This window comes from Elephas maximus, chromosome 3, assembly GCF_024166365.1.
Source record: "Elephas maximus indicus isolate mEleMax1 chromosome 3, mEleMax1 primary haplotype, whole genome shotgun sequence".
Classification (NCBI taxonomy): domain Eukaryota; kingdom Metazoa; phylum Chordata; class Mammalia; order Proboscidea; family Elephantidae; genus Elephas; species Elephas maximus.
Window position 1 is genome coordinate 146,140,301 of NC_064821.1, and position 23,057 is coordinate 146,163,357.

Below are 23,057 nucleotides of genomic sequence, written 5' to 3' on the forward strand. Positions count from 1 at the left end.
TTCAGATGGTCTCTAAATTCACGTGGGATATACTCAAGGTCATATTTTGATTCTCGTGGACTTGCTCTGATTTTCTTCAGTTTCAGCTTGAACTTGCATATGAGCAATTGATGGTCTGTTCCACAGTTGGCCCCTGGCCTTCTTCTGACTGATGATATTGAGCTTTTCCATCATCTCTTTCCATAGATGTAGTCAATTTGATTTCTGTGTGTTCCATCTGGCGAGGTCCATGTGTATAGTTGCTGTTTATGTTGGTGAAAGAAGGTATTTGCAATGAAGAAGTCATTGGTCTTGTAAAATTCTATCATTCAATTTCTGGCATTGTTTCTGTCTCCAAGGCCATATTTTCCAACTACTGATCCTTCTTGTTTCCAACTTTTGCATTCCAGTCGCCAGTAGTTATCAAAGCATCTTGATTGCATGTTCGATCAATTTCAGACTGCAGCAGCTGATAAAAATCTTCTGTTTCTTCATCTTTGACCCTAGTGGTTGGTGCATAAATTTGAATAAGAGTTGTATTAACTGGTCTTCCTTGTAGGCATGTGGATATTATCGTATTACTGACAGCATTGTAGTTCAGGATACATCTTGAAATGTTCTTTTTGAGGTTAAATGCAACACCATTCCTCTTCAAGTTTTCATTCCCAGCATGGTAGACTATATGATTGTCTGATTCAGAATGGTGAATAACAGTCCATTTCAGCTCACTAATGCCTTGGATATCGATGTTTATGCATTCCATTTCATTTTTGACAATTTCCAATTTTCCTAGATTCATAATTTGTACATCCTAGGTTCCAATTATTAATGGATGTTTGCAGCTGTTTCTTCTCATTTTGAGTCACGCCACATCAGCCAATGAAGGTCCTGAAAGCTTTACTCCATCCACATCATTAAGGTTGGCCGTACTTTGAGGAGGCAGCTCTTCCCCAGTCATCTTTTGAGAGACTTCCAACCTGCGGGGCTCATCTTCTAGCACTATATCAGACAATGTTCCGCTGCTATTCATAAGGTTTTCACTGGCTAATGCTTTTCAGAAATAGACTGCCTGGTCCTTCATCCTAGTCTGTCTTAGTCTGGAAGCTCAGCTGAAAGCTGTCCTCCATGGGTGACCCTGCTGGTATCTGAATACGGTGGCATAGCTTCCAGCATCACAGCAATGCGCAAGCCCCCACAATACGACAAACTGACATACACATTGGGTAAAAAAAAAAAAAAAAAAAATTTTTTTTTTTTAGACACCATAAATCAGGGGGATCAGAGATAACATCAGAGAAACCAGAGTTGAAGGCACAGTGATACCAGAAGGTGGAGAGGTGAAGTCAAAATGCTGAAAAACTATCAGCTAAGGTAAGAAAATCAGACAAGGCAGCGATAGGTCAAAGAGAGAATCCAGCTAGGTCAGACTGTCCATGATTAAAGCACACAGAATCTACTAAATACAATGTCTTAGGGTGGGTTCTCCAGAGAACCAAAACCAGTAAAGTATATAAATATATATAGAGAGAGATTTCTATCAAGAAAATGGCTTACGCAGTTCTACAGGTTGGAATGTTCCAAGTCCATGGGTCAGAATAGACGCTTCTCCTGATTCACGAAGTCACAGTGGCTGGCAAACCCAAGATCAGCAGGTCAGCATGCAGAGATCTTGCTCACAGGCTGCAAAGATCAATGCATCCCAAGATCGGCAGGCAAGACCGCAGGTAACCTGCTAGCTCAAGTCCCAAGAACTGGAGGTCATATGAACAGGAGCCAGCTGCAGGATCCAGCACAGCAAAAAGACCCCAAGCCTTCCAGAATGTCTGCTTATATTTGATGCAGGCCACATGGCCAAGGAAACTCCCTTTCCATTGATTGGCTACTCTCATAGGAGATCCCATCATGGGGTGAACTCTGATACTGTGTACTTTTTCTCCAGGCATCCTTTTACTTGCCCACTGGTGGGCATGTTAGGTGCTGGAGCCAGATGTTAATTGTCATGAAAAGGAAATCAAAGGCCAGCAGATATACTCTGACCTGTATTAACTCAAGGGCATAGATAGTGGAATTGGCTCAAAGATGTTGGCAGTGGCTTCACCTGTTTCTCCAGGATACTTTTTTAGGCTGGCCCAAGGACTATGAATGATGACCCGAGTTTGATTGTAGATCTTGGAACTGACCTCTACAGAAGACTTGATAGCCCAAACCTTTTACAAAATGCAGTACAGATACTTTTCCAATTCTCTGTGAGGCAAGCAGCCAACTTCCAAATGAGTTTCATCAGCAAATGGGATTTAGAAATAACACATTCCATTCACTTCTCTCAGCAAGAACTTCTCAAAACTGAAAGGGTTGGTGTGAGCCTCTCATCTACCCACTCTGCAGTCTGAGCTCTTCTATTCCCTATTCTGCTGATAAAAGTGGACATGTCTTAAATCCATCAGCTAATTTGTTATGGATCCATTTGTCTTCTTATTTAACCTACAAAGAAAAACCTACTGTGCTAGAGACATCTGCTTTCAAATCCAAGTTTGCTCCTTCCATACTTAATTTGTTTTGGTTTGAAGTGGATAGAAGTGGTAGGAAACTCTCCTTTTTACAGCCGTCCTATCAACTGCCTTTCATCAGTGTGGGTCCGGTACCCACCAGACATCAGATGAGTTCCCACACTCCCTTCTGGCCCCGCCAACATGGGTCTAGGTCTCAGTCAATCCTGTGGCCCCCATAGCCTACCACCAGCATTTCGAACCTGTGTGTTTGCCCTGCTCCCCTGCAACCTGTTTCTCTACCCATTGGACAAATGCTTTTCAAATCATGGCTTCTAATCCATTAATGGGTTCCGAGTTTTTAAAAACACAAAGTAGAATAAAATAGACAGGAAAACAGAGTGCAATACATAGTAAAAGTAAACATTGTTTCATGAAACTTATGTCCTAGGTCTGAATGTAAAAATGCATTTTGTACTGTACAGTATAGTACGAAAAGGTTTGAAACACTGCGGTAGACAAGCCTTTATCCATCTAGTTAGCCTCCCCCCTGCTATTGGCCCCACTCTTAAGCAACTCCTTTGCCCTCCCTGCTAATTCCATTTCTGAGCAGACTTCCAGCTGTCTTCCCCACCAGCTATTTTCACAAACCTTGGCCTTTCACATTGATTAACAGTCTCCTATGCAGGCATCCACAGGATTGCCTTCTTGAGCAGACCAATGTTCTGAGCAAAGAAACGTCATTTGTTATTCCTGCCTTTTTCTCAAATCTAGGATATGCTTACAGCACATTCAAGTGTCTCACCATGACTAACAAGCCTCAGGGCCGTAAGACTCCATTTCTTTGAGTGCTGCTATTCATCCCAACAAGAAAAACACCACCAAAGTTACTCTTGGAACACTTTAGATTTTCTAACAAAATGACACCCACTTTTCTGATGTAATGGATTCTCTGGTGTAATAGATCCAGTGCCTGATACCAATACCAGGTGAATACAGCTCATCCCTAACATTGAGTTAGTCTGTTTCCCATGCTTGAGAACAGATGGTTATTCTACCTCCATACAGCTATCTTCTTCCCCCACAAGACAAATGGAAGGAAGGAGGCAAAACAGGAGACTGGACTAGCCTGGTGGTATCCTATCCTCTAACTCTCAAGGCCAAGAGCACAAGCTGGCCAGCACAATTTCTTCTTAATGTTTAATTTGAAATGTTTGGGATACAGGATGTTAATCTGGGGGCAAGGGTCGGGGGGAGATACTGAGGTTTGAAGGGGTTTCTTATAAAGTGCTGAGTTTCTTCTAATGCATATAAGGCCAGCTTGAGAAAGGAACCTAAATGCTGCACCTCCTTTAGAGCACCAAGGGGGGAGAGCCAACAGATGGGAGAACTGTAGGACAGGGTGTTTGGCTCTGAGCAGCAAGAAATACTCTCAAAAGGGAAAAGGAAAGAAAGACAGGTCACACTTAGGGTACATTTCAGAATTTACCTCTGACTTCCACCACTCCCTGTCTGCAGCCCAGCCCCTTTCCCATTTCCCAGTCAGGAATCCAGAGCTCCTCTCCTACCCTTCTGGTTATCGGGAGGGCCCTCCATTCCCCTCTAGAGCTGCTACTTCTTCCTCCCCACTCCTTTGTTGGGAATGGTCTTAATCAGACTGTCTTCTTACTGACATAAGAATTCTGATAGCTCCTACTCCCAAGGCTTGGGAATCAAATCTCCAATGGAGATTTCAGAAAATGAAGGAAAAGGTAAGCCAATGCTTGTTTGCATGCTCCAGGATTTATTCAGAAGGCCTCAGGGAAGACCCAGCTTCTCTGGACTTTGCTATAAAATTTCAGTCCCTTGACCACCACCATTCCTAGTCACCTCCAAGTACACAGCTTTCGTAGTAAAAAGCCAATGTAAAGAAGGTTTAAAGTCAGAGGACCAGAAACACCAAACCCAATAGTGTAATGACTGAGCATCCAGCTCTAGACAGGTAAAACTCATGAAAGCTCTCACAGTAAGGATTCAAGCTTTGCAGGAAGGTAATGTGGCATGAGTCCCTTGGGTGGAGCAAAAGCTTACATGCTCAGCTGCCAATCAAGAGGTTAGCCATTCCAGGTCACCCAAAGGTGTCTCAGAAGAAAGGCCTGGGAATCTACTAACAAAAAAATCAGCCATTGAAAACCCTATGAAGTACAGTTCTACAGCAACACACATGGGGTCACCCTATGTCTGAATGAGTAACTGGTTTTAATGTGGCAAAAGGAATTGTTGGGGTAAGAAAATAAACAAGCATCCTTGAAATAGACTACATCTGGGCCATTTGCCGGAAAACCCTAGTGGCAGTAGTGGTTAAGAGCTACCGCTGGTAACCAAAAGGTCAGCAGTTGAATCCACCAGGTGCTCCTTGGAAACCCTATGGGGCAGTTCTACCCTGTCGCTATGAGAATTGACAGGACTAACAAGTTTGGTTTGTTTGCGTGTGTGTGTGTTGTGTAACAGAAGCATTTTCCTAGACCGTAAAAAAATAAAAGGCAAGGCATGCCATTACCCTCAGGTGGAATTCATAGTTAGCGGAATTGAAACACCTCCTCACTTGGGAACTTTGGGCCCTTTAGGGCGCACAAAGGACGTGAACTTTGTCACGGTATGAAATCGAACTTCTCCATGGCTTAACTGGCCGTATTTCAATTTCCGGTTGCCGAACAGCCCCACAGAGTCCCTTAGGGCACCCAAAGGCCCCTGGAGCCAGCGTTCTTCCTCCATTGATTAACTTGTCCCACCCAGTTCACCCAAGCCCAGTCCAACAAGCGTTTTTTACATGCCGAGTTTGAGCCTCCTCGGTGTTCGTAGTGTTTAGACTTTACACATCAGCTGTTGGCTCCGGAAAGTAGTACTCACGTGCCTTTCTTTTTTTTATGCGTGGAAGGTGCACTTATTCTAGCAGCTCTGGGAGGAGGAACTGTGGCCATCTTCATAGCACTGCGGTTTTGGATAGTGCTTCATCATCGAGTCGTGCCCCGTGAGTCTCTCCGTCTCCTGGTAGTGGCTGGGTCCGGTAAGTATCAAGGCGGTGAGAGCCCGGCTTTGATCACGCACTACAAACCCCAGAGTGCATTGCGACGCTGCTGGTTGGCCCCTTTAGCACCCCTTGTGTTTTGCATGCTGAGATTTTTAGTTTCTCTTCCTTACAGGACCCGGTCAGTGTACCATGAACAAAAAGCTGATGAATGTGGTTTGCTGCTGCGGTCCCAAAAAAACCAAACGTGGCGTCCTGAAGTCTGTTCCTACTCTTGGCGACCGCATGTGTGACAGGGTAGAACTGCTCCACAGGGTTTCCTTGGCTGTGGTCTTTAGGGAGGTAGATCGCAGGGCCTACTGCGGTCCAGGCGTCATTTAAATTACGTAAGCTTGCCACTATATAAAGGTTCCTCATGAGCACAATTAAGTGTTCTGGAATTCCCATTCTTCGCAACGTTATCCATAGTTTGTTATGATCTACACAGTCGAATGCCTTTGCATAGTCAATAAAACACAGGTAGACATCCTTCTGGTATTCTCTGCTTTCAGCCAGAATCCACCTGACATCAGCAATGATATCCCTGGTTCCACGTCCTCTTCTGAAACGGGCCTGAATTTCTGGCAGTTCCCTGTCGACATACTGCTGCAGCCATTTTTGAATGATCTTCAGCAAAATTTTGCTTGGGTGTGATATTAATGATATTGTTCTATTATTTCCACATTTGGTTGGATCACCTTTCTGGGGAATAGGCATAAATATGGATATCTTCCAGTCAGTTGGCAAGGGGATACTGATTGGTTTAAAGTCAGGAAAGGTGTGTGTCAGGGTTGTATTCTTTCACCATACCTATTTAATCTGCATGCTGAACAAATAATCCGAGAAGCTGGACTATATGAAGAACGGGGCATCAGGATTGGAGGAAGACTCATTAACAACCTGCGTTATGCAGATGATACAACCTTGCTTGGTGAAAGTGAAGAGGACTTGAAGCACTTACTAATGAAGATCAAAGACCACAGCCGTCAGTATGGATTATGCCTCAACATAAAGAAAACAAAAATCCTCACAACTGGACCAATGAGCAACATCATGATAAACGGAGAAAAGATTGAAGTTGTCAAGGATTTCATTTTACTTGGATCCACAATCAACAGCCATGGAAACAGCAGTCAAGAAATCAAAAGACGCATTGCATTGGGCAAATCTGCTGCAAAGGACCTCTTCAAAATGTTGAAGAGCAAGGATGTCACCTTGAAGACTAAGGTGCGCCTGACCTAAACAATGGTATTTTCAATCACATCACATGCATGTGAAAGCTGGACAATGAATAAGGAAGACCGAAGAAGAGTTGACGCCTTTGAATTGTGGTGTTGGCAAAGAATATTGAATATACCATGGACTGCCAAAAGAACAAACACATCTGTCTTGGAAGAAGTGCAGCCAGATTGCTCCTTAGAGGCAAGGATGGCGAGACTGCATCTTACATGCTTTGGACATGTTATCAGGAGGGATCAGTCCCTGGAGAAGGACATCATGCTTGGCAGAGTACAGGGTCAGCAGAAAAGAGGAAGACCCTCAACGAGGTGGATTGACACAGTGGCTGCAACAATGAGCTCAAGCATAACAACGATTGTAAGGATGGTGCAGGACCGGGCAGTGTTTCATTCTGTTGTGCATAGGGTCGCTATGAGTTGGAACCGACTTGATGGCACCTAACAACAACAACAAGCTTGCCATGGAATGGTTGCTTTGGAGCCCTTGGTAGTGCAGTGAGTGGTTAAGAGCTTCAGGCAGGCAGCCTCAGAGCCCAACCCTTCTAAGACACATCTACTGCAACTTATCCTCCTACTCTGAGCAAAATAAGCTACTCTTTGTTCTGAAGGAAATCCTTGTCACCTAGTAGGTAAGTGCTACGGCTGCTAACCAAAAAGTCTGCATTTCGAATCCGCCAGGCGCTCCTTGGAAACTCTATGGGTAGTTCTACTCTGTCCTACAGGGTCGCTATGAGTCAGAATAGATTTGATGGCAGTGGGTTTGGTTTCGTTTTTTTTCTCTTCTGAAATTGTCCTTGGTAACCACAGAATGGGCCATAGATGGCCTCAACCTGCCTCTGGGTGGAGACTTAACATCCTAATGAAGAAAAATTCATCCCTTCCCCATCATGGGGAATAAAACTCTTGTTTCTAAAGAAACGGCTCACTCCTGGTGGCTTAGTGGTTATGTGCTACGGTTATTAACCAAAGGGTCGGCAGTTCAAATCCGCCAGGCGCTCCTTGGAAACTCTATAGGGCAGTTCTACTTTGTTCTATAGGGTCGCTATGAGTCGGAATCGACTCAGCGGCACTGGCTTTGGTTTTTTGGTTTAAAGAAAAGGCACAGTCATCCCCAAATTCTGAGCACTGGGGGAAGGTTAGTACTGAATATTCATGAAAAATTTACATTTCATTGTCTGCTCTCTGTACAAGCTCACATCCCAAGCTGCCTGCAAGCAGTCTTGGAGGCAGCAGCCCTAGTTACTCCTTTCCTTGTACGAGGAAAGAAAGGCATGTTTCTGATCACTCACTTCCGTGTCTCGTTTATTGGCTGTTTACAAGTCTTGCTGAGCAAAACCTGGGGTTTTCACCTGGCTACAAGCTCAGCTGCTAACCAAAAGTTCACATCCACCAGTCGTTCCTTGGAAATCCTTATGGGGCAGTCCAACTCTGTCCTGTAGGATCACTGAGTCGGAATTGACTCTACAGCCATGGGTTTTTTGTTTTTGGTTTCGTAATTCAGCTGCTGTGTTTCGTATATTTTTCTGACAAGTAATTGAATGGAAAGGAGGCAGAAAACTTTTGATGCTAACATGCAATTTTCCTGTATAAAAATTTGTTTTGCATTATTAATGCAGGCATCTCATATTTAGTTTAGCAAACATGAATTAAAAAAAAATGAGGCAAAGTAAATTGTCACATTTATAAATATACAAAATCCACAGAGATAAAAACAATTTTGCCAAGGACCATGGAACAGTAGGCAAAGGATATAGTGTCAGTATGAACAAACTGTCCTATCAGGGAATACAACCTAAACAGAGTCCACCAGCCGTGTAGACACTTACAGTTTTAAATAAACAGTTTCAACAGGGAAATATATGCCATGTACATTTGGAAATGCCAGGATATTGTATCCATATACAGGCAGTCCCCGGATTACGAATGAGATCTGTTCCTAAGTCTGTCTTTGAATTGAATTGGACATAAATCGGAACAGTTAGGTACGGTTCATATTAAATGTCAGTCAGATGTTTGTGTTAGTATACAGTGTACTTTGTATACATAAAAAAAAAAGTTAAACACTTCCAGGTACATTAAAACATCTTTAACATAACGCTGTTGTTGTTAAATGCCATCGGAGTTGGTTCTGACTCATAGTACAATAAAAGAAAACTCTGCCTGGTCCTGCATCATCCTCAGAATCATTGTTATGCTTGAGCGCATTGTTGCAGCCACTGTGTCAGTCCATCTTGTTGAGGGTCTTCCTCTTTTTTGCTGACCCTCTACCAAGCATGATATCCTTCTCCAGGGACTGGTTTCTCCTGATAACATGTCCAAAGTATGTGAGAGATAGTCTTGCCATCCTTGCTTCTAAGTAGTATTCTGGTTGTACTTCTTCCGAGACAGATTTATTCATTCTTCTGGCAGTTCATGTTATATTCAGTATTCTTTTCTGACACTATACTTCAAAGGCATCAATTCTTCTTTGGTTTTCCTCATTCATTGTCCAGCTTTTGCACACATATGAATCGATTGAAAACACCATGACTTTGAGCAGGGCACCTTACTCCTTAAAGTGACGTCTTTGCTGTTTAACACTTGAATGAGATCTTTTACAGCAGATTAGCCCAATGCAATGTGTCCTTTGATTTCTTGACTGCTGATTCCGTGGGTGTTGATTGTGGATCCAAGTAAAATGAAATCCTGGATAACTCCAGTCTTTTCTCCATTTATCATGATCCAGTTGTGAGGATTTTTGTTTTCTTTATTTTGAAACATAGTCCGTATTGAAGGCTGTGGTCTTTGATCTTCATCAGTAAGTGCTTTAAGACCTCTTCACTTTCAGCAAGCAAGTTTATGACATCTGCATGATGTTAACGAGTCTTTCTCTAATCCCGATGCCCTGTTCTTCTTCATATAGCTCAGTTTCTTGGATTATTTCCCAGCATACAGATTAAGTAAGTATGGTGATATGATACAAACCTGGTGTACACCTTCCTTGTCTTTCAGCCACGCAGTATCCCCTTGTTCTGTTTGAACGACTGCCTCTTGGTCTATGTACAGGTTTCTCATGAGCACAATTAAGCGTTCTGGAATTCCCATTCTTGGAATTGTTATCTGTAATTTAGTTTTTATCCACACAGTAAAATGCCTTTGCATAGTCAATAAAACACAGGTAAACATCTTTATGGTATTTTCTGCAACCACTTTTGAATGATCTTCAGCAATGTTTTACTCATGTGTGATATTGCTCTATAATTTCTACATTCTGTTGGATCACCTTTCTTTGGAATAGGCGTAGATATGGATCTCTTCCAGTTGGTTGGGCAGGAAGCTGTCTTCTACATTTCTTGACATAGACAAGTGAATGCTTCCAGTGCTTCATCCATTTGTTGAAAATTCTCAATTAGTATCCCATCAATTCCTGTAGCTTTGTTTTTCACCATTGTTTTCAGTACAGCTTGGTCTTCTTCATTCAGTACCATCAGTTCTTGATCATATGCTACCTCTTGAAATGGTTAAATGTTGACTAATTCTTCTTGATACAGGGACTCTGTGTATTTCTTCCATCTTCTTTTGATGCTTCCTGTGTCATTTAATTTTTTGCCCATAGAATCCGTAATTATTGCAAATCTAGGCTTAAGTTTTTTCTTCCATTCTTTCAGCTTGAGAAATGCCGAGCATATTCTTCCTTTTTGGTTTTCTAACTCCAGGTCTTTGCATATGTCATTAAAATGCTTTGTCTTCTGGAGCCTCTGTTTGAGATCTTCTGTTCAGATCTTTTACTTCATCTCTTTTTCCCTTCACTTTAGCTACTGTGTGTTCAACGGCAATTTCAGAGTGTCTTCTGACATCCATTTTGTTTTTTTCTTTCTTTCCTGTCTTTTTAGTAACCTCTTGCTTTCTTCACAGATGATGTCCTTGATGTCATTTCACAGCTTCTTTGTTTTTTGTTCGTTAGTGTTTCATGAGTCAAATCTGTTCTTGAGATGGTCTCTAAATTCAGGTGGGATATACTCAAGGTCATATTTGTCTCTTGTGAACTCATTCTAATTTTCTTCAGCTTTGTTGTGAACTTGCATATGGGAAATTGATGGTCTGTTCTACAGTTGGCCCCGGCCTTGTTCTGATGGGTGATATTGAGCTTTTCCATTGTCTCTTTCCACAGATGTAGTCGATTGGATTCATGTGTATTCCATTTGGCTAGGTTCACCTGTGTAGTCACTGTTTATGTTGTTGAAGAGAGGTATTTGCATTGGCCATGCAAAATTCTGTCATGTGATCTCCGGCATCTTTTCCATAACCAAGGCCATTTTTTCCATCTACTGATTCTTCTTCTTTGTCTCCAACATTCGCATTTCAATCACCAGTAATTATCAATGCATCTTGATTGCCTATTTTATCAGTTTCAGACTGCAGAAGTTGGTAAAAATCTTCAGTTTCTTCATCTTTGGCCTCAGTGGTTGGTGTGTAAATTTGAATAATAGTCGTATTAACTGCGCTTTTTTGTAGGTGTATGGATATTATTCTATCACTGACAGTGTTGTACTTCAGGATAGACCTTGAAATGTTCTTTTTGACTATGAACACGATGCCATTCCTCTTTAATTTGTCATTCCCAGCATAGTAGACCATATGATTGTCAGATGCAAAATCACCAATACCAGCCCACTTCAGCTCACTAATGTCTAGGTTATCGATGTTTATGCGTTCCATTTAATTTTTGACGACTTTCGATTTTCCTAGATTCATACCTCATACATTCAACGTTCCGATTCGTAATGGGTGTTTACAGCTGATTCTTCTTGTTTTGAGTCTTGCCACATCAGCAAATGAAGGTCTCGAAAGCTTTACTCCATCCAGGTCATTAAGGTCGACTCTACTTTGAGGAGGCAGCTTTTCCCTTCTCACCTGAGGGACTCATCTTCCGGCACTGTATTAGACAATGTTGTGCTACTATTCATAAGGTATTTACTGGCCAATTTTTTTCAGAAGTAGACTGCCAGTTCCTTCTTCCTACTCTAGAAGCTCAGCTGAAACCTGTCCACCATGGGTGACCCTGCTGGTATTTGAATACCAGTGGCATAGCTTCCAACATCACAGCAACACAAAAGCCACCACAGTATGACAAGCTGACAGATGTGCAGGGTTTAACATAATAATACAGTAATCATGTTTTGATGCACTTCACAAAGCTGCACCTGTTTGTTCTTATGAACTATTGTATGTACTTCGAATTTCTAACATGCTTTACGGAAATTGGTTCTTAACTATGGTTTGTGTTTAAGTGAGACATTCATAACCAGGGTAATGGCTGTAAAAGTATGTTAGTCGTATACCAAATGTTCCCAAATTGTAGTTGAGTATAATTCCTTACTTTATTCACTTTACATTTTTTGAGCCAGACGCTATACTAAACTCTGTAAATCCAAAACTGACAATTGCTGTTTGCCATGGAGTGTTATGTGTTGGACACTGTGAAAGGTGTGAGGATACACCAGTGAATGAATCTGAGAATTTAGAAAAACTGCTGTTGTTGTGTGCTGTGGATTCAGTTCTGACTCATAGTGACCCCATGTGACTGCAGAAGTACCCCACAGGGTTTTCTAGGGCATAATCTTTGCAGAAGGACCCCTGGTGGCACACTGGTTAAGCACTTGCCTGTTAACCAAAAGGTTAGCAGTTGGAACCCATCAGCTGCTCTGTGGGAGAAAGATGTGGCAGTGTGCTTCCATAAAGATTTACAGCCTTGGAAACCCTATGGGACAGTTCTACTCTGTCCTGTAGGTCACTATAAATTGGAATGAACTCAATGGCAGTAAGTTTGGTTTTAGTTTGGAGTCTTTGCGGGAAGAGATCACCAGGTCATTCTTCTGCAGAGCCACTGAGTAGGTTCGAACCGCCAACTTTCAGATTTGCAGCTGAGTGCTTAACCAGGGCTCCTTACAATACGTACTTGCTACATTGAGATAATCTGACAAGTACAGACTGCTATGGAAGTCTTTGGGAAGGGCACCACTTTATTTGAACTTGAGACAGCTTCCAGGAAGAAATATTGGTAGCTGAGACTGGAAAAATGACCAAGAATGAGCTAGGCAAGGGGGAGCCAGGCTTTCAGGGCTGGGAGAGTGTGAAAAGAAGAGAACAGCACTTGGAATGGTTAGAGGTGAGAGAGCACTATGGGGAGAGTGCAGTAGGGTGATAATTCAAGCTCAGGTCCCGAAGAGCCTTTTAAACCTTGCTTTCCAGAGCTAGTGCTGCTGCTCTACTGCTCCATGCCATGTAGGGGTTAGGACCACAGGCCTCTGGGTTGCCATGCCCCTGGAGTCAAATCACATCTCTGCCACTGATTTGGGCAATTAGTTAACCTCATCGAACCTTCTGTTTCTACCTTGAAAAATGTGGGTTGGGAGAGGCGTGGTAGTATTTAAAGTGCTTAGCAAAATGCTTGGCACAGAGTAAGAATTTAGTTAAGTGTTGACTCTTGGTACAGGAGCAAGTTGTGGCAGTCTGCTTCCATAAAGATTTATAGCCTTGGGAAGCCCTATAGGGCAGTTCTGCTCTGTCCTGCAGGGTCTCCATGAGTCTAAATTTGACTTGACAGCCATGGGTTTGGTCTGAACTCTTGGTAGTCCCAGTAGCAAAGGGATCTTTTAAGGTATTTTAAAATGGGGATTGATCAAATGAATCTGAGGTTTTACAAAGATTATTTAGCTTGCATTCTCGGGAGAATGTTCTGATGGGGACAAGGCTGAGGTCAGGAGCTTTTTGAATAATTCAGGTAACAGATGAGGTTGGCTTTACTAGGATGATGGAGTGATTTAGGACATAAAATCCATAGGGCTAGTGGAGTGAGAGTAGAGAGTGAGGAAGGGAAAGGCTTAAGGATGATGTCCAGGTTTCTGGTTTGAGCAGATGGGTGGATGTCAGAGCCATTCATTTGACAGTATTAAATCTAGTGGGCTAAGAAACAAAATTAAGGAGCCCTGATTGTGCAGTGGCTAAGCACTCAGTGGCTAACTGAAAAGTTGGTGGTTTAAGCCCACCAACTGCTCCATGGGAAAAAGATGTGGCATTCGGCTTCTTTAAAGATTATAGCCTTGGAAAACCCTATGGGACAGTTCTGTTCTGTCCTGGAGGGTCGCTATTAGTAGGAATCTATTCCATGGCATGTTTTTTTTTTTTTTTTTGAGGAACCGAAATTAATATTGAGAAATCATCTGGCAAGTAGAGCCTCAGTCATTCAAAGCATTCTGGGTAGCACGTCATGGGTCTCAGTCATGCAAGTCAAAGAAAGATTTGTAGTCAGATATACAGTTTAATAGTTCATTCTCAGAATTTTGGAGGAAGAAGACCTTTTCAGTGTTTACCTTGAAGACCAAGTATTGTTTAATGTTTAGATACCATGAAGTGTTAAGAGACCACTTATATTCAGAGAAAAACTGTCAAAAATACTACTTTTCTGTGAAACACCGTATGATCTCCTTAGGCAAATTTTATATTTAATATTGAACTGTCATTCATTCATTCAACAATTGGAGTGCCTGCTTTTTTCTAGGCACTGGAGTAACACAGTGAACAAAAATTCCCACCCTCATGGTGCTTACCTTCTAGTGTGGCAGGGACTGGAGGGGAGACAAAAAATAGACTAGCAACAAATAGGCACCTAATAAGTTGTATGGTGGTAAATAAAATGAAAAAATAAAGTAGGGCGGGGGTATTGTAGTTTTACCAGAGTTGTTAGGGAAAGCCTCCCTGGGCAGGTGACAGATGTCCAAGGCAAGAGCACAGAGCTGGTACAAAAGGAATGTGCCTGCTTTGTCACAGGAACAGCAAGGAGGCCAAAGCGGCCTGAGCAAGTGGGGAGTGAAGAAGAAGGAGATGAGGTCAGAGAGGTAACAGTGGAGGGGCAGATTAAGAGGAGCCTTTTATTCCAAGAGAGATGGCAAGCCACTAGAGGGTTTTGAGCAGAGGTAAATAACTTGGTCATTCTTTGTAATAGGATCAGACTCGACGCCATGTTGAGAATAGACTGAAGGGGATGAAGGCTGAAACAGACTTGGAGACAATCATGATCCATGTGAGACATGATGGTGGCTTGCAGCAGAGTGGTAGCAAAGGTGATGGTGAGAAGCAGTTAGAGTCTAGGTATGTTTTTAGGTAGAGTTTAAAGATTTCATTCCCAAAGAAGGTCTTACTGAAAGTGTAAAGTGGGAGACAAAGTCCTTCATTTTACTGACTTTATTCAGTTACAAGTTTAAATTTCCCATGAGTGTATTCAATGAGGGTTTCATTAAAAATAAAGACTGTTAAAACAGGTATGATAAAATTTTTTTTAATGTATTTTATTTTTGTTTTTGAGAATATACACAGGAAAACATACACCAATTCAACAGGTTGTACATGTACAGTTCAGAGACATTGATTACGTTTTTCAAGTATACAGCCATTCTCACCCTCCTTTTTTGAGTTGTGCCTCCCCCATTAACATAAACTCACTGTCTCCTATATTTGCTCTCTGACCCTTTGAGTTGCTGTTGTCAGATTGAGCCCATATAGATAGATCTTAAAAGAGCACGATGCTCAGCACAGACATTCTTTACTAGTTAAGATAAACTGTTTGGTTTTAAGAAGACTTCAAGGGATCTTTTTGTTTCAATGTTTAAAGATGATCTCAGAGCAGCAGTTGCAGGAGTTCATCTAGCCTCAATGGCTCCAGCAAGTCTGAATTCTTTGAGAATTTGAAATTCTGTCTACATTTTCCCCCTTTTGATCAGGATTCTTCTATAGATTCTTTGATCAATCTGTTCAGTAATGGTAGCCAGGCACCATCCAGTCTTGGTGTCACTGCAGAAGGGGTGGTTGTTCATGGAGGCAATTAGCCACACCATCTGTTTCCTCTTCCTCTTGCCAACTCTTTCTTCCCCCGTTGCTCCAGGTGAATAGAGATCAATTGCAGGTACAATGCAGTTTTTTTTTATTATTATTATTGTGCTTTAGGTGAAAGTATATAGAGCAAATTAGTTTCTCATTCAAAAATTTATACAGAAATTGTTTTGTCACATTGGTTGCAATCCCCACATTGTGTCAGCACTCTCCCCCTTTCCCTTTCCGCTTCGGGTTCCCTGGTTTCATTCTTCTAGTTTTCCTATTCCTTCTTGCCTTCTGTTCTTTGTTTTGCCCTTTGGTCTCATATACTTGATTGATCTAAGAAGCACATTCCTCACATGTGTTATTGTTTATTTTATAGATCTGCCTATTTTTTGGCTAAAAAGTGAACTTCGGGAGTGGCTTCAGTTCTGAGTTAGAAGGGAGTCCAGGGGCCATAGTCTTGGGGGTATCTCCAGTCTATTTCAAACTAGTAAGTCTGGTCTTTTTTGTGAATTTGATCTTTTGTTTTACATTTTTCTCCTGCTCTGTCTGGGACCCTTTGTTGTAATCCCAGTCAGAGCAGTTGGTAGTGGCAGCTGAGCACCATCTACTTCTTCTGGTCTTGGGGTCATGTAGGCTGTGGTTCATGTGGTCCCTTAGTGCTTTGGACTAATTGCTCCCTTGAGTCTTTAGTTTTATTCCCTCTCCTTTGCTCCCAACTAGAAGAGACTGATAGTTGTATCTAAGATGACTGCTCGTGAGCTTTTAAGACCCCAGACACTACTCACCAAAGCAGGATGTAGAACATTGTCTTCAACAATTATGTTGTCCCAATTGAGATACATGTCACACGAGTCTGTGGTCCTTTGCCTTTGTGTCTGGTAACTTCATCCTGTGAGGTGTTCAGTTGTATTTTAGAGGTTTCTCTGGCTGTGCTGCTTGTGTGCTCTGTTGTCTAAATTAATATATAAGGTGTGCCTACAGTCAAGTATTTAGAAATATCCACCACGAATCCTCTCTGTGCTGGTGGGCGTGCTGCCTTACCCCTTCCCCTGCCTTTTGGCTTATCTAACTACCTATCTGTCTACCTATGTATCTATCCATTTGTAGATGATTGTTTATTAATACTATTGTTGCAGGATTGTCTACACTATAGTAGTTACCAGAAGAAAAGACAAAATGAAAACTGTTGCCATCAAGTCGATTCCAACTCATAGCAATCCTATAAGACAGAGTAGAACTCCTCCACAGGGTTTCTAAGGAGCAGCTGGTGAATTTGAACTGCTGACCCTTTGGTTAGCAGCTGAGCTCTTAACCACTGTACCACTAGGGCTCCAGGAGTTACCATAAATCAAAACCCATTGCTGTCAAGTTGATTCAGACTCATAGCAACCCTTTAGGATGGAGTAGAACTGCCCCATAGGGTTTCCAAGGAGTACCTGGTAAATTTGAACTGACAGCCTTTTCGTTAGCAGCTTTTATGGATTGAATTGTACTCCCCCAAAATATCTGTCAACTTGGCTAGGTCATGGTTCCTGGTATTCTGTGATTGTCTACCACTTTATCATCTGATGTGATTTCCCTATGTGTTGTAAATTCTATCACTATGATGTAATATAACAAGATGGATTGGTGGCAGTTATATCGATGAGAGCTACAAGATTAAGTAGTGTCTTAAGCTAATGTCTTTTGAGATATAAAAGAGAGAAGCCAGCGGAAAGACATGGGAACCTCATACCTCCAGGAAAGCAGTGCCAGGAGCAGAGCGTGTCCTTTGGACCTGTGGAGAAGCTCCCAGAGAAAGGGAAGATTGATGACACAGACCTTCCTCCAGAGCCAACAGAGAAACCCTTTGCCTGGAGCTGATGCCATGAGTTTGGACTTGTAGCCTACTAGACTGTGAGAGAATAAATTTCTCTTTGTTAAAGACATTCACTTGTGGTATTTCTGTTATGGTAGCACTAGATGACTAAGGGAAACCCTGGTGGTCCAGTGGTTAAGTACTACGGCTGCTAACCAAGAGGTCAGCAGTTCAAATCCACCAGGTGCTCCTTGGAAACTCTATGCAGCAGTTCTGCTCTGCCCTGTAGGGTCGCTATGAGTCGGAATTGACTCAGCGACAATGGGTTTTTGGGTTAGGTGACTAATACAGCAGCCATAGCCCTTAACCATTGCACCACCAGGGTTTCCAGTAGCTACCATAAAAAAATAGTTGTCCTTTATTCCTGCGTTTCTCTCAGTGTTACAGTTCAGTTTTAACTGCAGTGGAAGAAGTCGTGCCTATTAGGTTTTATTCTTATTTGTTCCAGCTGTGAAAACAGATACCTACTTTGCAAACTACCCTACTTTTTCAAGGCTATAAATAAAGATACTAAAATGAGAATAAATCAGATGTGTAAATTACTTGCCCTAGGCAAGAAGATGGGTAACAATTTATCAAGTTAAAGTATGGTTCTAATTCTTGAAATTTATACTAAATGCATCCCACTTTAATTTCTATGTCTAATTCCTCCTAGGATCTAGAGAGAACCCTTCCCTTTCTATATAAAAGAAAAATTTGTGTTAATTTCAGTACAGTTTAATTTGTTTGATTATCCTTCTGCATATTCACTGTTTCACTGTTGAAAGCTTTTGCTTACAACAATGAGGGAGATGTGGGCATGCTTTATAGGTAGGGGGAACAACATGAACAAAGCACTGAGGAGGTAACAAGTACAGTGAATGCATAGGATGGTAAGGAGATTAACCTGGCCAAGGCGCAGAGACTTTGAAATGTAATTGAATATGGTGTGGTATGATAGGGCTTGTGGATAAGAATTTGGAATGCTTTGCTTACATTTAAGTGAATTTAAGTTCCTCTTACTTTTTTTTTTTACTTTTACAGTTAATCTGTGTCTTGGTCACGTAGTGCTGCTCTAACAGAAACACTACAAGTGGATGGCTTTAAGAAAGAGAAGTTTATTCTCTCGGGGTCCAGTAGGCTAGAAGTCCAAATTTAGGGTGCTGGTTCCAAGGGAAGGCTTTCTGTCTCTGTCAGCTCTGGAGGAAAGTCTTTGTCATCAGCCTTCCCTGGGTCTGGGAGGATCTCAGCTCAGGAACCTCAGGTCCAAAGGATGTGCTCTTCTCATAGCACTGTTTTCTTGGTGTTATGAGGTCCCCCATGGCTCTCTGCTCACTTCTGTCTTTTATGTCTTGAAAGAGATTCGCTTAAGACACTGTCTAATCTTGTAGATCTCATCAATATAAGTGACAGATACTTTGGGGGGACAGAATTGAATCCATGACAATCTGATAGGCAGATTTTCTTTGACTTTTTTCCAGGAAGGAAACCTCCATAAATACAGGTGATTTTTTAATTTATGCTTTTTTTTTTTTTTTATTGTGGTACATGTATATGTAACATAACATTTGCCATTTCAACATTTTTCAAATGTACAGTTTTGGAGATTGTATGGTTTCTAAAATCTAGAGTTGTTTGGCAAAGCTAGTAAATTTTATCATGGACCTACATAGTGTCAGAAGCTCTGCTAGGACCTGGGGATAAAGTGGTGAACAAAATTGTTCCTTAGGAAGACACAGCCCCGCTGCTCAGTGCTCATTTCTCACTTACCTTACTTCTCACAGAAACCTTCAGTAACTAGCTTCCCGTTTTGACTTTCCTACTTTCCTGACATTTCCTCACCTTTATTCTTCTCCCCAGTATTCCCACCATGTTTTAGATCTTGCCATCTCATCCCTAAATTTCCCTGCCCCTGCCCAATGGTCTCCCTACCCTTGCCTGTATGTCTTAGTTATCTAGTGCTGTTATAACAGAAATACCACAAGTGGATGGCTTTAACAAACAGAAATTTATTCTCTCATAGTTTGGGAGGCTAGAAGTCCAAATTCAGGGTGCTAGCTTCAGGGGAGGGCTTTCTCGCTCTGTAGGCTCTTGGAGAAGGTCCTTGTCCCCAATCTTCCCCCTGGTCTAGGAGCTTCTCAGCACAGGGGCCTTAGGTCCAAAGGACGTGCATGCTCCTGGCTCTTCTTGCTTGGTGGTTATGAGGCCCCCCCCGACTCTCTGCTGGCTTCTCTGTTTCACTTTTCAAAAGAGATTGACTCAAAATACAACGTAATCCTATAGAATCAGTCCTGCCTCATTAACATAACTGCCTCTAACCCTGCCTCATTAACATTATAGAGGTTAGGATTTACAGCAATAGGGTAGTCACATCAGATCTTAAAATGGTGGACAACCACACAATACTGAGAATCATGGCCTAGCCAAGTTGACACACATTTTTCGGGGACACAGTTTGATCCATGACACTGTCCATTACCTTCATGTCTCAAGTCCTCCCTCAGCCTTTACTAGGGCTCTCCTTCACTCTTCTGGCATTGGTTTTTCATAACCATTTGCTTGACCCCCACATTTTACTTTTTCTTGCTATCTTGTATCCCAGTTTATCTTTGTGTGTGGGCAACACACATGCACATATGTGCATGTGTGCGTCCCATCCTCCACCAGGCTTGATAACAGGAGCTAAGATAGGTACTTCTTGGTACCTTCCTCAGCACCTAATGGTAGTGCTGATTTTATTTTTATACCATTTATTATCTTCTTCACCCACCACATCAAAGTGCCATTTATTCAAGGGCAGAGAATAATGTTTCAAAATGTTCCTTCTGTCTTTTGAGGAATACACAATTTCAGTGGATATGTGTGGGTGTGTTTTCCTAGAAAACACAAAATTGGTATGATATGGTCAAATAGAAATATATGTCCACTGTAGGTTTCTTAATCTCGGGCCTTTCAATATTTTTTCAGGTAGGCATACCGCTGGAATCCTGAGACTGCTTGGGAAACTGTCTAATGCTTACCGTGCAAGGAATTATATCTTTGCTGACATGGATGAAATGAGTGCCCATAAAATAAGAGCTTTTGAAGTAGATCGAGCTGAAAGATACTCCAGTACCATGGTAAGTGATCATTTCTAAGAAAGCTACGATTTGTGCATTGTGTTTAATTTTCTCTGAAAATAATATGATACTTAAGTGCCCTGCCCACACAAGGCATTCAAATGTTTATTGCTGATGAAATATATTATGTTTTCTTTAATTCTTTTAAATAGAGGAAACAGTTTTTTAATTAATTCCAATTATGAAAGTTATTTACGGTTACATGCATAAAGTGTCCCGTTTGAATGTTTCCTCTTTGTCAAAGTATTGCATTCATTGGTAACTTATCTGTCAGTGTAAAGTTCTTTGTCAGTGTATTACATTTATTGATAATTTATCTATGACTGATTTTTTTTCTGTGTGTAAACCTTTTTTTTTTTATAATAGTGGTCTCATACAATATTTGTCCTTTTATGATTGGCTTATTTCACTCTGCATGATGTCCTCCAAATTCATCCATGTTGTGAGATGTTTCCCAAATTTATCATTATTTTTTAATTATTGCATAGTGTTCTGTTGTATATACCACAGTTTGATTATCCATTCATCTGTCGATAGGCTTTTAGGTTGTTTCCAACTTTTTGCTATTGTGAATAATGCTGCAATGAACATGGTGTGCATATGTCTATTCCTGTTATGGCTCTTATTTCTTTAGGGCATATAGGAGTGTGATTGATGGATCATATGGTACCTATATTTTCTAGCATTTTCAGGAAGTGCCGTATTGTTTTCCATAGTGGCTGCACCATTTTACATTCTCACCAGCAGTGTATGAGAGTTCCAGTCTCTCCACAACCTCACCAGCGTTTGTTGTTTTCTGTTTTTTTTTAATTATTGATGGTTAAGATTGTGTGTCAGCTTGGCTGGGTCATGATTCTCAGTGTTTTGGCAGTTGTATAATGTTGTGATCACTTCCCTGTTGAAATCTGATATGTTATTACCCCCATGATGGGATCTGCTATGAGTAGCAAATGGGTTGAAGGGGAATTTCCTTGGGTGTGTGGCCTGCATCCAGTATGGGTGGACATTCAGGCAGGGCTCGGGGCTGGGGCGGGGGAGGTGCGGGGGCTTTCGTTCATTCTTGACCCTGCAGCTGGCACCTGTTGGTCTGACTTCCAGTTATTGGGACTTGTGTTAGCAGCTTGCCTGTGCTTTTGCCTGCCTGTCTGGGAATTCATCGATCTTCACAGCCTTTTAACAACAGCCCTGCTCTCTGGCCTGCTGATCTTGGGTTCACCAGCCCCTGTGGCTACGTGAAGCAGGAGAAGCCTCCTACCTGATCCACAGACTTGGGATGGTACAGCCTCTGCAACCAATTGAGCCATTTCCTCAATATAAATCTCTCTCTCTTTTTTCTCTCTGTATATATTTATACGCTTTACTGGTTTTTCTTCTCTAGAGAATCTAGCCTAAGACATTGCCATCGATGTTGGGGTGATCTTTTTGTAGTTTTGATTTGCCTCCCTCTAAAAAAAAAAAAAAAAAAATTTTTTTTTTTTTGATCAGCACTGGGGATTGGGGGAATGGCTAATGATCATGAGCATTTCTTCATGTGTTTGTTAGCCACCTGAATGTCTTCTTTGGAGAAGCATCCGTTTATTTCTCTCCCCATTTCTCAGTTGATTTGTCTTTTTGGTATTGAGGTGTTTTTTGTAAGTTTTAGAGATTAACCCCTTGTTGGATATGTTGTAGCCAAAAAATTTTTTCCCAGTCCTAGTATCTAGGTTCTCTTTTTACTCTTTGGAGAAGTCTTCTAATGAGCATAAGTGTTTAATTCTTAGTGGGTTCCATTCATCTATTTTATCTTCTGCTGTTTGTGCATTTTTAATTACAGTCGGTATATGTAGGTATATTATTTATGCCATGTATTAGGGCCCATAGGATTGCTCCTATTTTTATCCTTGATCTTTATAGTTGTAGGTTTTATATTTAGATCTTGGATCTATTTTTAGTTTGTTTTTGTGTATGGTGTGAGGTATGGGTCCTGTTTCATTTTCTTACAGATGGACATCCAGTTTTGCCAGCACCATTTGTTGAAGAGACTGTTCTCTAATTGTCTTTGGCCCTTTGTCAAAGATAGCTGACCATAGGTGGATGGATTTGCTTCTGGGTTCTCAATTCTGTTCCATTGCCCATTATGCCTGTCATTGTACCAGTACCAGGTTGTTTTGACTACCATGGCTGTGTAGTAGTTTCTGAGATTAGGAAGTGTGAGGCCTCTTACTTTGTTCTTCTTCAATAATTCTTTACTTATCCATGGCCTCTTTCCTTTCCATATAAAGTTTGTGATTAGTTTTTGTATCTCATTAAAGAATGACACTGGAATTTAGATCGGGATTGCGTTACATCTATAGATTGCTTTTGGTAATTTTGACATTTTCACCATATTAAGTCATCCTATTCATGAACCCTGGTTAGATTTATTCCTAAGAATTTTATTTTGAGGGGGCTAATTTTTTTTTTTTTTTATTGTAAGTGGTATTGTTTTCCTGATTTCCTTTTTGAAGTTCTCTTTGT

The 23,057-nt window shown here is 41.4% G+C and overlaps 1 protein-coding gene across 2 annotated transcripts in view; it reads left to right on the forward strand.

Annotated features, from left to right (window-relative positions):
* The window catches only part of ALG14 (ALG14 UDP-N-acetylglucosaminyltransferase subunit), a 925,968-nt gene that overhangs the window by 155,388 nt on the left and 747,523 nt on the right, over positions 1-23,057 (forward strand). The window contains exons 5-6 of one of the 2 annotated variants that reach the window (XR_007516700.1): positions 5,383-5,511; positions 20,410-20,561. The exons of the other annotated variant lie outside the window; for it this stretch is intronic. The gene's annotated coding sequence lies outside the window, so the exon portion shown is untranslated. The remainder of the gene's footprint in view (positions 1-5,382; positions 5,512-20,409; positions 20,562-23,057) is intronic. 2 annotated transcript variants of the gene reach the window in all.